We start from the raw sequence: 15,264 nt of genomic DNA on the forward strand, positions 1-15,264 counted from the left end.
TCCTATATACTTATCTCCAAGATCTCTTGAATTCAGATACTGTTTTCATCTCCACCATTTCCGCGGGAGGCCGTTCCACAAATTCACCACCCTTTCCTTGAAGTATTTCCTTAGGTTACTTCTAAATCTATCCCCTTTCACCTTTATCCTATGCCCCTTCATTCCAGAGCTTCCTTTCAATTGACTCACTTTCTGTGCAGTTATGAGAGACATAATACAAACTCCGGGCAGACCAATTGTAGCGGCGCGAGACTCCCTTTTAGAACGAGTGTGTAAATATCTGGACAGTTTTTTTATCTCCGTTAGTTCCAGAGATAAGTTCATATATTAAAGATACCACTCACTTCTTAAATAAAATAGAACATCTTTCTAGAAGAAAAATCACAGGTCTCCTTGTAACATTAGATGTACAGTCGCTTTACACAGCTATCCCCCAACAAGAGGCGGAGGAAGCCATAGAACTAGCCCTGGAAGGCAGACAGAGACCAGTCACAGTCCCTACTAAATTCTTGATGCAATTATTTGAATTGGCTTTGCATAATAATTACTTCATTTTCAATGGAGAATTATTTTTACAACTTACTGGCATTGCCATGGGTGCTGCATTTGCTCCAGCAGTAGCGAATATCTTTATGGATTGTTTGGAGAGGTATTACATCTATAAACTTTCTTTATTTAAATATGCAGCTTGCTGGTGGAGATTTATAGATGATGTCTTTATGATCTGGGAAGCCGACGAAATGTTATTGGAAGAGTTCATTGGGGATTTAAATAGATGTCATCCTACTATTAAATTTCAGCATATAGTACATAGGACTGAAATTCATTTTTTGGATGTTAAAATCACAAAGGTGAATGGTAAATTGGAATCTGATATCTTTACCAAACCCACAGATCGGAATTCATTACTAAAATATGATAGCATGCATCCGATCCATACTCGCAACAATCTCCCTTTTGCTCAGTTTTTGCGTTATAGACGTATCTGTGATTCCTCAGAGAAGTACAAGAGATCGGCTGTCCATTTGAAAGAAAAACTACATGAAAGAGGCTATCCGAATCGGATTATTAAACATGCATATAAGAGAGCCTTGTTTAATCATAGAGAATATCTATTGGAATCAAAACAACATAAAACAGAAAAACGGAATACCCCCTGCATTATGCAGTATACATCTTTATCTCCGAAAATTTCAAGTATAATAAATAAACATTGGAACATCTTAACCACTCATAAGGTATTCTCAGAACAAAAATGTATGGTGACATATGCAAGGAAAGCCAATTTGGCTGACATTTTATGTCATTCTGATATTTGGACTAATAGAAAATTTGATTCTGTAGGTCACTTTAAATGTAAGAAGTGTATCATGTGTGACGTCATGGACGAGGTGAATAGATTTTGGGATCCTATTAAAAATTGTTGGATCAATTTGAAGAATCGGACAGATTGTACATCGATAGGAGTGATTTATATGATTACTTGCCCCTGTGGGTATAGATATATTGGACAAACAAAACGCATGTTTAAAACTCGTTTAAGTGAACACAAGCATAGTATTCAAGCCAGCAAAATGCATATGCCCTTAGCTAAACATTGTAATGAGATGAAGCACTCTTTTGAGCAACTTAAATGTATAATTATTGAGCAGATTATTAATAATGGTAGACGGGGTGACATCTCAAAAGTATTACATCAAAAAGAACAAAGATGGATTTATAAATTACAAACGGTTAGCCCCAAAGGACTTAATGGCCCTATGGAATGGGCTGCTTTTTACTGATTGGTTCACAATTGAGGAAGTGTTTTAAAAGCTAAGTTGCTGATTAAAGAAACATATATGACGACAGAGGAAGGAGGAGTTTCCCTCTGAGCGTCCTTTATAAACATTCGCCATTTTGTGGACATGTTACTCGAAAGAGAAATGTATGAAGTTTTCTTATTGTTTCTCCTGATGAAGAAATCGAAACAGTAGGAGTCCTAATCCTGTCGAGGAATTTATATGAGAAAGCGTGGGAGTTACATGTCGAGTTTAAGAAGATACAACTATGGACACTGAAATGAAGTGAATTCACCTTTAATGGAGCTCTTTTTGGGCAAAAGCTAAGTGACTATATTTGTACCCGGCAAATGTACCCCAAGGTTTTGCGATATTTACATTTTCTTCTCTTTTCATTTTGACCCTTAAAAAATCTTTTTGTAAAGGGGTCGAATTAGGATTGATGAGTTTTTGAACCTGTGTTTATTAAATTGATAGTCCCATATGCCGTAGCGCTACAGACTTTTCTCTCATTTTTAATAGGAGAGTTTTTCTCTGTAACGCTTGGCAGGTGGTGGTAGCCTATGATGAATGTCAGTCAGTGGTGTCCTAAGTTTCTATAAAGGTACCCTGGACGTATGAGGCTATATTTAAATTGTAATAATTGAAAACATAGTTGTTCTTTTTCTCATCTTTTTCCTAATGAGGTAGAGCAATTTGAATTATTTAGACATATTTAAATACCAACACAGCATATCTCCCCTCTCCTGCCTTTCTTCTAAAGTATACATACTGAGATCTTTAACTTTCTCCATATGTTTAATGACAAAGACCACCGACCATTTTAAGTAGCCGCCCTCTGCACAGACTCATTTTGAAGATGCACTCTCCAGAATGGTACACAATATTCTAAATGAGGTCTCAACAGAGTCTTATACAGTGGCATCACCACCTTCTTTTTCCCACTGGCCACTCCTTATGCACCCAAACATCCTTCTAGCTTTCATCGCTGTCTTTTCTGTTTGGCCATCTTAAGATCATCACATACGATCGCACCCAAATCACACTCCTCTTTTGTGCACAAAATTTTCTTCACCCCCTAAGAAGTACTGTTCGCTCAGGTTTTTGCAGCCCAAATGCATGACACTGCATTTTTTGGCATTATATCGTAGCTGCCAAATTCCAGACCATTCCTCTAGTTTTGCTAAGTCCTTCCTCACCATCAGAGGCGTTTACTCTATTGCAGATTTTGGTATCATCCACAAAGAGGCAAACATTACCAGACAGCCCTTCAGCAATATTGCTTACCAAAAATGTTAAAAAGTACCGGCCCAAGAACCAAACCTTGCGGCACACAAGTAACATCCTTTTCTTCAGAATGAGCTCCATTTATGACTACCCTTCCACTCAACCAGTTCCTAACCCCATCAGTCACTTTAGGGCTCATTCCGAGGACAGTCAGTTTACTAAGTCGTCCATGCGGAACTGAGTCAAAGGCTTTGCTAAAATCTAATTATACCACATCCAGTGCTCTCCCTTGATCCAACTCTCTAATCAACCAGTCAAAGAAATCAATCAGATTTGTCTGCCAAGACCTGCCTCTAGTATGTTGCCTCAGGTCCTGTAATCCATTGGATTCCAAAAACTTTACTATTATGTTTTAAAAGCGTTGCCATTAATTTACTACTACAGAAGTCAGACTTACTGGCCTGTAGTTCCAAACCTCTTCTTTACTTCTGCTTTTGTGGAGGGGGACTATATCTGCTCTTCTCCAGTCCTCCGGGACCTCTCCCATCTCTAGAGAAGCACTGAAAAGGTCAGCCAACGGAGCTGCTAGAACTTCCCTAGGTCCCTTCAATGCCCTCGGATATATTCCATCCTGCCTCATCGCTTTGTCCACCTTTAGTTTAGCCAGCGCTTCATAAACAGAGTCCTCTGAAAATCATTCAGGGGCCACCACCCCCCTTTCCTATTTGAATTTGTCTTCTGTGCTCCTGCTCTTGGTCCTTCAGCTGTGAACACAGAACAGAAATATTTGTTAAGCAATTCTACTTTATCTTTATCGGTTTCTATATATTCATCCCCTTCATTTTTGAGTCTCATAATGCCACTTTTGAATTCCTCTTATCATTAACATATACAAACATGTCTTGTCCCCCTATTTTACCGAATTGGCTATACTTTTCTTCCATTTGCATCTTTACTTTCCTGACTACTCTACCAGCTTCTTAGCTTTTCCACATATTGTTGCCTGTCTTCTTCTTTCTGCAATCTCTTGTAATTTATAAAGGCTAACCTTTTTTTCCTTATCTTTTCAGCTATTACTTTTGAGAACCAAAGCGGTCTCCTTTCCTCTTTCTTTTATTTACTTTTCTTACAAAATGATTTTTGCCCTTACAATAACTCCTTTCAGTTTTGCCTACTGATTTCCAGCTTCCTCCAGATGTTCTCATCCAGAAGCAGCTCCTTGAGATAATCCCCCATCTGAACAAAGTTAGTTTCTTTTGACATCTAGAACCGAGATTGGCTAGCAGAGCCGGTAGTGGGAGGCGGGGCTGGAGGTTGGGATAGTGCTGGGCAGACTTATACGGTCTGTGCCAGAGCCGGTGGTGGGAGGCAGGGATAGTGCTGGGCAGACTTATACGGTCTGTGCCAGAGCCAGTGGTTGGGAAGCAGGGATAGTGCTGGGCAGACTTATACGGTCTGTGCCCTGAAGAGCACAGGTACAAATCAAAGTAGGGTATACACAAAAAGTAGCACACGAGTTGTCTTGTTGGGCAGACTGGATGGACCGTGCAGGTCTTTTTTCTGCCGTCATCTACTATGTTACTTCACTCAGTGGCATACCTACCATTGATGCCACCCGGGGCAGAGCACCCCCTCCTCCAAGCAAGGGGGTACGTGGAACAGGCGTGTGGTTATCGGCTCTGCCAGTCCCCTGCTCCCTCTGACATCTACTTCCTGTTCTGAGGCAGGGAACCGGCAGGGCCGACAGCCAATCACCTGCTCCATGCACCCCACTGCTGCCTGCACCTGGGGCGGACTGCCCCCACTGCCCCGCCCTCAGTATGCTAGAACCTTCACTTTTGAATGAACCCTCTCCACACCACCTCTGGTAATCAATGGATATCAGATCACCTAATATATCAGAAACACTCTCCCCATTAGTAAACACTAAGTCCAGTATGGCCCCATCCTGTGTGGGTTCCATTAACAACTGCTGGAATAATTGCCCCTGTAGAGAATCTAGGATCTCCCTGCTTCTAAAAGACTCCACAATAGGAACACCCCAAATCAACATCTGGCATATTAATATCACCTATTAGTAGTACTTCTCCTTTCACTGCTATATTTTTAATATCTTCAATTAAATATCTGTCCATTTCTTTAGAGACTGTGAACTAGTTTGTGCTGATTGGATTGTTTCTCATAAATGTTACGATTTGCACCTATTATAGAATAGCAGAACTACAGGATTAGGGATAGAGATAAGAGTGATACATTAAAAAAAAAAAAATACTTTGATGACTGACCATATTACTTATACTTACCTCAGACATTTTTGATATTTGAATATGTATATGCTTCTATGGCAATTGTGCTGTTTATGTTTTATCATCAATAAAAAAAAATGTTAACTAAATATCTGTCCGTTTCTTCCGTCTGTGAAGAGGCCTGTACATCACACTAATGTAAATACATTTGCCATTCCCTCTTTCCAGATTGACCCACAGTGCCTCTTCTTTACCCTGTAGGTCCTGCAATTGTGTGGTTTTACTATTATCTTTAACATAAGCCACTCTCCATCCCTTTCTTCCTAACCTGTCTTTCCTAAACAGATTATAGCCTGGTATAACTATATAGCAGTCATGGTTCTCATGGTTAATCTAAAACGCCTCAATGTGTGTGTGTGTGTCTTTGTCTGTATATATATATATATATATATATATATATATATATATATATATATATATATATATATGCGCTTTTTTTTAATAGGGTTGTTGCCTTTGTGTTCGATTAGAGCTCTTCAAGTGGCCCAGAATACCACAGCCAGATTGATTCAGAAGCAGAAGTGTTTGGTCAGAAACATATTACTTCAGTTTTAATTATATATTTAATTATGTATTGGAATGTCAAAACAATCAAAGGAAAATAAATAAATCAGGAAACGCTACGGTATAGGCAACCGATTAAAAAATAGTATGTGTTTTTGTCATATTTAAAGCAAAATTTGCAGCCAACCATGATTTTATTGTACTTAGGCAAAGAATCAAGACAAAGGTATCCTAAACTTCTCCTGGACAGAAAAACAGAACTGAACGTTGTGAGCATAGAAACGGTAGTGGATGCCCAACCATCCAAGCAATTTACACAGTGGCGCAATATAAATATTAAAGAATAATGCATAAAAATCTTGGGGTACTCTAGAATGAATCTCAGTCCACGTCAAATAATCTGGACCTAATCTAACTTGCAATTGCCTCTCTTGCAAGAGCGACAAACTATATCTTGCCACTTTAACTACTCCATATATCCACACACGCAATCTTCGATCATTTAGTTTAACCTTTTTATTGATGACAGAATAACAGGAACAGAACAGTCAAAACTTCAATTAGTAGTCATCAAGAAGTTAACATTTTCTCCCTCTCCCTCCCAATCCCCTTACAGTCCTACCCCAATCATCAAAACTCCGCATTACAAGAATATACGAAAACTGAAGAACCCTTCCCCCCCCATCCCCCCTTGTGCATATCATATATTATGATTACTAAATAGACAGAGAAAACTGGACAACAAGAGATGTCCACTAAGACATCTTAAATAAATGTAGTAGGGATCTTATGGCTTTGATTGTTGAAACAACAATTCAAGTGCAAACGGACTTACGGTCAGATATTACTAATATGGAAGAAAATCTTAAAGCTACTGACACATTGGAAATTTATGATAAAAAATTAGAGGATTTGAAAAAAACGATGCAAACAATGAAAGACTCTATAAAACAGACGAAAATTAAAAAATTGAAAAGAGATGAAAGAGATTATCAACTTGGTAGAATTTATGTTTGGAATAAAAAAGAATATAGTAATATCTCCAATAAAAGAAGGGTGGCCTTTGAAGGATCTTCTGAAGACAGTGGTGATTTAAGTACTGGAAGTGATCGTGAACAGGAAATTCAAATAGATGAACAACAATATGATCTTCGAGATCAAAGTACAAGAACAAGAACGCTTAAACCCCAACAGAGGCAACAGCAACAACAGCTAAGAGGACAAAATCGATCGGGGGACTTCAGAGGACGGAAAACCCGGAAGCAATAGTAAATATATCCTCTTTTCACCTTTCAGAAGATCAGCTGGATGTTTTAAATCTTGGTTTAGGGTTTGTGCCTACTACCCGTCATGACTCTTTCCATCTGAGAGTGGCTTTATATAAGTTTTTTAGAAAGCTACAATGCAAGATTTTTTTCATGGACCAACCATCTGCTCCGGATATTTCAATTGTGAAACCATCTTCGAAATGGTATCCTCCGGGACCCATTAATCCGATAGTATTAACTTTTAAAAATTTAATTCTCCGTGAACTAGAAGAATTGGAGAGCTTACCAAGTTCAGATGATTTCAAAACGAATATGACTACAAGACAATGGATAGCTTTAGATAGTCTAATAAATGAACCTTCTATTATTGTTACAAGAGCTGATAAAGGAGGAGCTACGGTGGTATGGGATAAAATCCAATATATGGAGGAAGCTAAAAACCAACTGACTGATCTGAGTTCTTATGAACTACTTCCTCAAGACCCTCTAAATGATTTAGAAAATGAAGTTAAAGGATTGGTCTCACAAGCATTAAAAAATAGAATGCTTACGGCTAAAGAAGGAAGATTTCTAATTGAAGAATTTCCTCAAACTCCAAAAATCTACTTTTTGCCGAAAATTCATAAGCATCTATCTACCCCCCCAGGGCGTCCTATAGTATCCACTAAATCATCAATTTTGGAACCTTTGTCTATTTTTATAGACTGTTTTCTCAAGGAACATGTAAAGAAAATGGATTCATATATTAAAGATTCCTCCCATTTTCTTAGACAACTGGAAGACATAGCGGAAGTGCCGACGGATACTTATTTGGTTACTTTGGACATTATATCTCTCTATACTAAGATACCTCAGAATGGTGCCTTAGGAATTATTAAAGAGATTTTAGAAGCACGCCCGGAGGGTCAAAGAATCTCTACAGAGTTTATTATGAACTTAGCTGAATTGGTTATTTGTAAAAACTATTTCTGGTTCAATAAACAGTTCTATCTTCAAACTCAAGGGGTAGCGATGGGAGCAACGCTAGCCCCCTCTGTAGCTACCCTGTATATTGCAAAGATGGAATCAGAAGTTATTTATGCATCTCCATACTTTAAACATGTGAAACTCTGGAGAAGATTTCTAGATGATATTTTTTTCTTATGGATGGGATCGAAGGATGCTTTAATGAAATTTCTGGACTGGCTTAACAATATAGATTCTCATATCTCGTTTACAATGACTGTGAATGAAACAGCTATTGAATTTCTGGACTTGCTAGTTTATAGAGAAGGAGAGAAACTATGTACATCACTATATCGAAAGCCTATTAGCAGAAATACTCTTTTACGTTTCAATAGTTTCCATCCTTTTCATCTCAAGTTTAATCTTCCTATTAGCCAATTTCTACGTGTTAGACGAGTTTGCTCGTCTTTAACTGAATTTAAGAAACAGGCTAAAGAGCTGAAAGAACGATTTCTGATAAGAGGCTACCCAAAAGTGGCTATAAAAAGGGCGTATACTAGAGCAAGATTTGCCCAGAGATCACTTTTGATACAAGAAACTCACAAAATAGAAGAAGACTGTCTCACCTGTATTTTACCTTTTACTGGGATAAGTCAGAAAATCGCTAAAGTGATCAAGGACCATTGGCATATTATGCGATTATATTCATGTTTTGAAGATCTACCTATGATCTCTTATACTAGAGGTAAAACCTTGGGAGAACGCCTCAGTAAAAATAAATTTGGTACAAAGGAGTCTATAACTGAAATACAGGGTAAGCAAACTATCTGTGGTCACTGTCAATGGTGTCCACTGGCGATAGTTGAAGAAAGCTGGAAGGTACCAAATAGAGATAAAATCATGAAGAGTAGGTCAAATACTAACTGTGATAGTAAGAATGTTATTTATGCTATTATATGTCCTTGTGATTTAATCTATATTGGTAGGACCTCTAGATCTATTAAAACTCGACTGAATGAACATAAATCAAAAATCTCTACTCAAAATCTACAGGCTCCATTGGTTGATCACTGGCTTCAGAAAAAACATACCTGGGATGATATTAGATGGAGGATTATTGAATGTTTGGACTATCGGGAGGAGGGTGGGTCTATTAAAAAATTGTTGAATTACAGAGAGCAATTTAATATTTTCTTGTTTCAAACTGTTCTCCCTAGAGGATTAAATATTGAAATTGAATGGACATCGCTAACTTAAAATCTATCCCCCCTGTCCACCGGTAGTAGGATCAGATCTTCCGACTGCCGGTGGAACGCCTTGGGGGGGCGGGGCTCATAATTCGGAGACGTCATTACATATTGCTTATTTAATTAGTTTGAAAAAAAGCGGGCGCCATCTTGGCCATTAACTTTTGCCAAGCTGACGCTAAAATAAGCACGGGGTGAGTTTTTTTAGCCTTTTTTGTTTAAACTTGAGATTTGCGGCATATTTTCTAAATAGAAGTATATTATTGAAATTTGAGAAATGGTCTAAATAACTTTTCACTTGTATTTTAGGGGAATGTCCTTGAGACAGCCCATTATGGGCGAAACGTGCACGTCGGACGTTTGATCCCCTGGGTCCGACAAAACCAATAACTAAAAGATAAGTGTTTGATATGAAATAAATCTATATTTAGATAAATTGAAAGAAAAAATAGGAAAATAAGAACCAATGAAGAACTGGATGTTCTTTTAAATCGTTCCTATCTTTAAAGGACGATTTATATCACTGAGGTTCAAGAATAGATATATGCTTTAAATACTTGGATGGAATATCTTTGCTATAAACGCTTTATATATAAATTGTTCATTATCTTTAATATCAAGACGATATAGAGACATTGAAACCAGATTATTATTAGAATATTTTGCACTAAGAAAACAAGTCATAATAAAAAAAAACCTCCAATGAACTGAGCAGAATAATGAGGTAAGCAGAACCTCAAACCAGAGAAAACAGAGAAAGGTCTGTATTCTTATAACCTCTCCCCCAAACTAATGCTCGCCCCCACGGACTAAAGAGCACCGGTCTTGCAATCCGTTAAACATCCTATTTAAGAACATAAGTGTTGCCAAACTGGGATAGACCCAAGGTCCATCAAGCCCAGTATCCTGTTTCCAACATTGGCCAATCCAGGTTACAAGTATCTGGCAAGATCTCAGAAAAGTAAAACAGATTTTATGCTGCTTATTTTAGAAGCAAGCAGTAGATTTTTCCATCTTTTGTTTTTCTTTATACTTTTATCACTACATTCAAGTATACATATATCCATAAACTTGAAAGATCAGAAAACTTTAATAAGGCAATAAAACAAACAAAAAAAATAACAGGAAAAACATTAGCCATTATTTAGTCCATTACATTAGAGGTCGTGTCAGAAAACTAAGGAAATTAAATCGTCCATCTTAATAATGGCTTATGGACTTTTATTTTAAGAAAAAAAAAAAAAAAAAAAAAAAGTTTTAAAACCCTGCTAAGCTAACTGCTTTTACCACATTCTCTGGCAACAAATGCCAGAGTTTAATTAAATTACACATTTGAGTGAAGAAATATTTCCTTCGATTTGTTTTGAATTTACTACTTAGTAGCTTCATTTGGTGCCCCCTAGTATTTTTGGGAAGAGTAAACAAGCAATTCACCTCTACCCGCTCCACTCCACTCAGTATTTTATAGACCTCTATCATATCTCTCCTAAGCAGTGTATATTCCTTCCTATGCTAGGCCTGTTACAAAAGCCTTTACATTGCTCTGTTTGGCTCTGACAAGTTAGCCTAAATTAAGTTGCCATCTTTGTAACATACAGTGCTTTCTCAGGACTGAGGAATGACACTTCAAGGACGCAAGTTTGGCTGGAGCTGAGACTATGCCTTTCATATAAGGTGGATATAACCTTGGGACGTGGTGAGAGACTGAGGAGGATACAGTGAGCCTAAAGAATATTTCAGTCTTGGGGAAAGAGGACACAAGAAGATTGTTAGTTAGTTTGCTGTGTGACTAACTGCACACAGAACTTATAGCTAATTAGCCAATGGCCACTAACTGTGCATGAGCAAACACATCAGGAGAGACTGATAGAATACAGGAACAATCCATATATGGCATAGGCTACCTAGTGATTCTAGTTTAGGAGAAATCACATGATTTGGGAGAAAATGAAACTTACAACAATATATATGTGATGGCTGGGACAGTGTTAGCTGAGCAGTCTTTGTTATTCAGGATTTGCGTCTTGCTTTGCTGTATGACAACTTGCATCAGAGAGCACAATTATTTTGTATTAGTGATCATACCAATAAAGATTTTTACTGGTTGCGCCTATACCTAAGTCTGATTGTCTCTCATTTTTTTCAGCCCATGGGGCTGAAGTGTTCCCCCTCCCAAGGGACAGGGAAATACTACTACTACTTAACATTTCTACACATCAGTCTTCTCTGAGCTGAAGACGCTGAAATGTAAGTATTTTTTAAAAAGCTGGATACATATTTAGATGCAGAAAACAGTCGCAAACGTGTGTTTTCACTTTAGGAGTTTAAAATTTTTCTTAGCATGGGCACTTTATGGTTCAACAATTTTTATTGATATTACACGGATAACAGTACCAAGAAAAACATAATGTAGACTCTGATAACTAACACATTCACAGCTCAAGAAACCCAACATATAACATTATCATCAATATTTTGGTATAGAACCTCCCTCCCCCCCCTACCAGCACGCTAGAACAGTCTACTTTGAACTCATATGTTCCCTCAACCCATACCAAACTTCCACCACTCTCGAAATCTCGTAAGGAACAAAAATGTTATCAAAAATTAGAACAGTAAGACAAACAGTAAAATCCTTCCCTCCCCCCCCCCCACCCCCCCCTCCCCCTGCTGAGAGATATCTAGACTCCCAACTCCTTACAACAAAGGATGGCCCCACCTCAATGTGTATCTAAAGCGAGTTCACCACTAAACTCCGCCCTTTAGGAGACAGGCTGTGAATATATGGCCCCCAAATATCTAGAAACCGCCTCCGCCGCCCAGGGGAGCTGCCCACACCTCTCCTCTCAAACAACATAAATTCATGCAATTTGTTCCGCTTGCCTTGTTTTTTGGGACCCTCATATGTTCCGCCAGTGCCAGAAATCCGGAGGGGTCTCCGTCACCCACTGGCTCAGTATTAGCCTCTTACCAATCAAAAAGGCCTTCTGAACCAACTGTCGGGCCGAGCCTCCCTGAAAAAAAAAAAGCTTCAAATTTGTCTAACAAAATTCCCATCGGAGAGCACATGACTCTCGAGTCCAAAAGATCCGCCAGATATTGAGTAATGGAGTCCCAAAAATGTCTCACTGTATAGCAGCTCCACAATGAAAAAGAGATCCCAGAGCCCTCCCACATTTCCCACATAAGGGCTTAGCAATTCCCCCCATCTTGAATATCTGAGCCTTCATTAAATAGGCCCTATGGAGAATATGATATTGGCACTCTCTAAGCCCTGCACTACCCGCCAAACTCCGTCTCCTGGCCGTCAAAACATCAAAGTCTAAAGTGATATGTGGTCTCTCCAAATCCCCTGCCCACCTCTGTCGAATATGCTCATGATCCTTGGGCGCCAGAAACTTCCCTAACACTTTGTGCAACCCAGAAATAGAAAGACGTTCACTCTGTACCGAATGGAAGAACTGCCTCAGAAGGCGACAGTGCCCAGAGCCCAAAGCCTCTGTCTCCAACGAATCCACATAGTGTTTTAACTGGGCATGGGCAAAAGCACCTCCCATATCATATCCTAACCCCAGTGCCCCCAGATTCAACATTAAACCTTGCCGGTTCAACACATGTTCCAACCGAGTTATCCCATGCCGTGCCCATATCCTAAAAACCGCATTCTCCAAACCCGGCCGAAACAGCAAGTTACCTTGAATAGGAAGAAGATCTGAGGTGCATCGACTCGGGCCAAACATCCGCATCATATCTCTCCAAAGAGTCCGTAGAGGGAGCACTAATATACTGGAACGCAAATCAGGAGGAAGTGACTTGCTGGGAGCCTGCAAAAGGAAATGAAAATGACACGGCGCATAGTATTGACTTTCCAACCGTCTCCAAGTATAATCATCTCGCGCCAAAAACCAGTCGCCAAGGTAACGCAGGAGACAAGCCCAATTATACCGCCTCAAATCCGGGAGCCCCAGGCCACCTTCTCTCCATGTCCTTTGCAATATATGCAACGGCAATTTTGCCTTCCTACCTCCCCAACAGAAACACCTAATCACCTTTGTCAACAGAGTCAGATCCCTTGTACTCAAATAAAGGGGCAGCATGTGTAATAGGTATAACCACCTAGGGAACTCCACCATTCTGAATAGCTGAATCCGCCCAGTAAGAGATAGTGGCAAAGACTGCCAAGCACGCAGTCTCTCCGTTGTGGCTCGCAACAATCTAGCGACATTCAGGCTATACAATTCTGAGACTTTCATCGATATATGCAAGCCCAAGTATTTAAAGGATCCCGGCGCCCACTGTAGAGGAAATTCCTCGCCCCAAGCTTGCCTTACGTCATCCATCGAGTACAATGCCAGTGATTTACTGTAATTGAGACGGAACCCTGCAAAATCTCCAAATTCAGTAAATAGCTCCAAGAGAGCCGGTAGAGAAGAGCGTGGCTCCGTGAGATGTACAAGCAAGTCGTCTGCGAAAGTGGAGAGCAAAAACTCAGAATCTCCTATCTGTACACCCTTAATCTCTGGGTGCTGTATCATTTCACGGAGAAGAGGATCCAAGGATAGGATGAACAAAAGAGGAGACAAGGGACACCCCTGCCTCGTCCCTCTATAAATCTGGAAGGATCTCGAACGTTCTCCATTTACCCACACATAGGCCTTCGGCTCTGAGTACAAGACCTTAATAGCCTCTAGAAAGAAGCCCTCAAAACCATAAGAGCGTAGGACAGCGAACAAATATGACCAACTGACCTGGTCAAACGCCTTTTCCGCGTCAAAGCTGACTAAAAGCGACGGTAGGCGTCTCCGGGCCACAACTTCCAAAGAAGTCAATAGAGATCAAACATTTTTCACTGCCGTCCTCCCTCTCACAAAACCCACCTGGGACTCCTCAACCAGGGGCGGGAAGACTATAGCTAATCTATTGGCTAAGATTTTAGCGTAGAGTTTCACGTCAACGTTGATCAGAGAAATGGGTCTGTAAGATTCAGGCTCCACCACAATCTTCCCCTCTTTAGATATCACAACAATTTGAGCCTCCTGAAATGTATAAGGGAGTGTCTGCGTAGCCACCATCGAGTTGAACAGAGCCAATAACGGCCCCTGAACCTGATCAAAAAACTGCTTATAAAATTCTACTCTATAGCCATCAGGTCCAGGAGCTTTATGAGAAGCACTCTGTTGTAGAACCAACATCAGTTCCCCCTCAGCAAATGGTGCATTCAAACACTTCCTCTGCCGATCAGAGAGGCTAGGTAAAACCAAGTTATCCAAATACATAGTGCTATCTAACACCACATCCTGGTCAGAGGCATATAACGCCTCATAAAACTGACCAAGTGTCCGCAATATCCCCAGCCTCTCTCATCATCCTCCCATCCCTAGCCTTCAACTGCGAAACCCGATTAACCCCCTCCTTCCTACGAACCATCCTAGCCAACATGCGCCCCGCCCTATTACCATATTGGAACAGACGATATTTATAATAGAGCTGGGTCTTGGTCGCCCGTTGATGCAATAATTCATTCAGTTCTTTCTGCGCCTCCAACAAAGCCACTCTACGTGAGACCGTAGGCGAGTGTCCATATGCTCTCCGCAGCCTCTGGACCAAAACTCCCAGACGGACAATTTCCCTATCTCTCATTCTCCTCTTATGTGCTGAGTAGGAAATAATATCTCCTCGTAACACAGCCTTTGCTATTTCCCAGAACAGAGCCGGTTGATCTGCATGAGCTCCATTATGATAAACATAATCCTCCCATCTATCTAGCAGATGTTTATGAAATCTCGAGACTCTTACCAGCTCCAAAGGGTATCTCCACAACCAATTACCCGAGCCTTTCAACTAACCCGTCAGCGTCAACCATATCAAAGCGTGGTCAGAGACTGCGTATGGACCAATCTCCGCCTTTTGTACCTGAGAAAATAAAGAATGTGAAACAAGCAAATAATCCAGATGGGACTGAGAACCATGTGCTCTTGAAAGACGG

The 15,264-nt window shown here is 39.9% G+C and overlaps 1 protein-coding gene across 2 annotated transcripts in view; it reads right to left on the reverse strand.

Annotated features, from left to right (window-relative positions):
• The window catches only part of PTPN2 (protein tyrosine phosphatase non-receptor type 2), a 177,530-nt gene that overhangs the window by 25,350 nt on the left and 136,916 nt on the right, over positions 1-15,264 (reverse strand). The window lies entirely within an intron of this gene.

Source organism: Microcaecilia unicolor, chromosome 1 (assembly GCF_901765095.1).
Source record: "Microcaecilia unicolor chromosome 1, aMicUni1.1, whole genome shotgun sequence".
Taxonomy (NCBI): Eukaryota; Metazoa; Chordata; class Amphibia; order Gymnophiona; family Siphonopidae; genus Microcaecilia; species Microcaecilia unicolor.